The 3,635-nt window shown below is 35.6% G+C and overlaps 1 pseudogene; it reads right to left on the bottom strand.

Annotated features, from left to right (window-relative positions):
- Window positions 1–1,317: 1,317 nt before the first annotated feature.
- LOC119569813 lies at window positions 1,318–2,158 on the bottom strand (annotated as a pseudogene).
- Window positions 2,159–3,635: the final 1,477 nt, after the last annotated feature.

The raw sequence follows: 3,635 nt of genomic DNA, 5'->3' as shown, positions 1-3,635 counted from the left end.
AGTGCTCAGTCACCAAGAAGACAATTAGTAGGCCTTATCATCTAGTCCGATTTCCCCATTCCTTGATTTTTTGGGAAAAATTATTTTTTCCCATTATCATCATACTGTTATCATTATTAATTTTACGATTATTATAATGTCATCAAAATCCTAAAAGCAATTAAATAAAAATTCTTAAAATATTTCCAAAATCTTGAAAAAGAGAAAACAGGTGAGATAGGTAGGGCTAGTAATTGACTCCCTGTGACTAAGCCCTTGTGGAACCATCTATTTGTAAACATGTACAATAAACTAAAATCATAATGAACATGGCATATATGTACATGCCAACCCCAGTGGCAATGGGCTAAATCTGACAACACCTGGAGACATCACCTGTGTGATAATCAGCACAGCAAGTACTGACGAGTGGGCCGACTATCCCTAGATATCCAACAACATAGTTCCTGCAGCATTTAGGTTTTAGTAGGTGTTTTTTTTTTCATGTCATACCCTCATCCTTACCAATTACATACACAAAGTGTTGTGTTAACACATCAAACTTCTTACATTATTTCTAAATAAGGCATGTAAGAGCATGGAATCAAGAATAGAACCTTACACACTGCTTAACATAAAAATAACAGGGAGATGAAGACTATATTTGGTCATGAAGAGGATAGTATGAAGAGGCCAAAGGTATGGTTTGTCATTACAGGATATTTTTCAAACTCCTATGGATTCTGAAAAAAGCCTTTTTACACCACCAGGCTTTTGAGGCAATATTTCACACATTAGCTTCTGGAATATGTGATAACTTGCTCTGCTTAATTATGCAAGAGCAGAGAAAAGCCTTCAACACAATGACTAAATCAGATGCTGATGAAAACATGCATTACATGATAAGGAGAACTTTACAGTAATTACATAATTCATTTACTCTCTCAGACGATTCCATTCACACTCTAAGCTTAACCTAGGCACAATCTGTCTTTCAATAACTTGCAAGTGGAGAGAGGAAATAAGGTGGGCAATGGGAGGGAAACATTTGTTTCTATACTCTGAGACAGAATATGTAATGGGTCCCAACAGCATCAGTGCCACTGGGTAATGGAATGGACCTGTGATGTCACAGAAGTTTCTTCAGAGACCTTACTGCATCTTTGAAATTTCAAACTTTGAGGTAACAATTTCCTGAAAGATGAAGAAAAATTAGCTACATCCTAAATATATATAATTATGACAAAATTAGAAGAGCTATGACTATAGGCTTGTTGCACCAGAACAACCAAACTAACTTTAATAATGTACATAGGTAAAATGCATGTTTATTACAAATTTCTATTACTCATCTGAGTCCAGAATGGGAAGAGCACTGAATAAAAAAAACAGAAAAATATTATCATTAAATTTTCTCTTGTAAGTAATCTCCATACACATCATTTATCCATAAAATACATATGAAAAAAATAAGAAAAAAAATCTAAAAGCTCACCTATCAGCAATAGATGATGGGATATTTTCCTCAACCCACTTCAAATCATCTTCCTGCAAGTTGAAAATCACATTATGATCACACAATCACAGGAAAAAAACTTTGTCACAAACACACACAACAGGATAAAGTAATCCTGTTCTTCCATAAAAATCTCAATACCAAGATAAACTTATCTAGAAATACATTCAAATATGGATGCAGAATAGACAAGTGATTAATTTTCTCTCAACATACCACAGAGCGTGATTCCCGAGGTGATGATGAGGTCGAATTACGTGTATTTCGGAATTTCATTGTATCAGAAACATCAGCCATCAGCTCTCAGCCTCCTCTTCATCATCGGCATCTGATCCATCGTCTAAAAAGGGGTGAGAAGGCAAAGCGCTGAAAATAAAGAAAAAGGATTAATACTTCGACTTTTCTGTTAATTTTTCTTCTACCTCCTCTCCTTCCTTCTCCATCATCTTTACTTCTTACTCTTCTTCCCTTCACTCCTCCTTTATAATCAAATTACACTCACTTACATGGATATATGTGCTTAAAACCATAGCACTATAATTGTTAAACCCCTCATGTCAGGTACACTTCCGCCTTATCAATTCCACCTTGCACACCATGTAACTCACCTGGTTGTTGTTGGATGGCCGCCAGAGGATCATAATCACCAGGAGGATCACAGCAAAGAGGAATGCCAATAAGCATCATCCACCCACAGCTCCTTCCAGTCAGTGAGACATTTTTCGAACTGGTGATACCTGCCAAGTGAAATGTCTCAAACAATTAATTGTTATTTGGATTTGATCAGAACATCAAACTGGTCCAGGTCTTGTTTATTTTGGGGTGACTGGACTTAGTATGGATGACACCTTTACTCTTCTTTACAGAATAAATTTAAAACATATCTGGTAATTTTAATGGAATGTGCAGAAACTGCAATAAATGTTTACATATACAACACATAAAATGGTTTACACCATATCTAAGAAAAGCACTCTACCAGTGAAGTCAGGCAACACTGAGGGCAGAGATTTTGATGTGTATGACAAGACCCCAGCATGGCTACCAGCCAACACTTTGGTTTGCACTAATGAGCAATGGCTCTCATAGAAGAATGATTAAAAGACTGTCTCATCTGTCTATTTTTTAATTTGTATTGTTAGTTTGAGAACTTTTAACTCCAATTTAGATTAGTAAAATGGGTTGAAACAAGCCAACAATACAGGAGAAAACACAGGGGAAGTACCACTGAGAAAACACATTTCAAGGAAGATTTCACATAGGTCAACAAGATGCATCTGCATAGGATAAATGTTTAAATTTATCATATAGGTATCTACATAAAAGAACAAAATATCCAGACCCTCTCCAGAACTATGAAAAAGAAACAACTTTAACATTGCTGAGTACCACACAGCTGAAAAAGAATGAAGTTTAGTAATGAAGCACTTTCAAGTTAGTGAGGGGAATTCAGTTTGTGCAATAGCCCAGAGTTTGTCCAATGCATCACACTACAATCCTAAGTACATGGCTAGGACAGTCCAGTTTTCAGACAGTGATGGTTTCAGGTGGGAATGTACTTTTTTCCAAGTTACCTTATGGAAAAGGAAGGTATTTCATTAATTTACTGAAGAAACATTTGCTATTAACTTAGGGAATTCATGACTGAAATATAATAATTTCTTGTGTGATGGTGTCCTTGCCTCAATCACTGACAGATTGAAAGTTTTTCAATGACAATGGAATAAATATATTAGTGACCAGGTGATTATCCTGTCATATATCGTATAAAAAAGCAAGGATTATCATGAAAACAAACTTAAGAAGCTTTGCATTAACATGAATGTCTCCTATTTTATCAATCTAACTGCATCAAAGCCAGGACAACTACAGGTGGTACAGCAGCAGAATAAAAGCTAAGCCGTAAAGGTTTGGAAATGCCGCCCCCCCCAAATAATAATAATTTATTTTCCCATGTTAATACCAAAAAATCCTGGAACTTTTGCATAAGTAAAATATTACTCTTTCTGGGGGAAAAACTTAACATTTTGACTGCACAAACAAATGCAATATTCATAAAATAAAATATATATACTCACATTTGGGCTAGGGTGATGGAATATGCCATTATGAAAAAAAATGGCTGAGGCCAGGAGGGGAT

The sequence above is a fragment of the Penaeus monodon genome, unplaced genomic scaffold (genome assembly GCF_015228065.2).
Source record: "Penaeus monodon isolate SGIC_2016 unplaced genomic scaffold, NSTDA_Pmon_1 PmonScaffold_18846, whole genome shotgun sequence".
In the NCBI taxonomy this organism is placed as follows: Eukaryota; Metazoa; Arthropoda; class Malacostraca; order Decapoda; family Penaeidae; genus Penaeus; species Penaeus monodon.
This window is presented reverse-complemented; position numbering and strand designations above follow the sequence as displayed.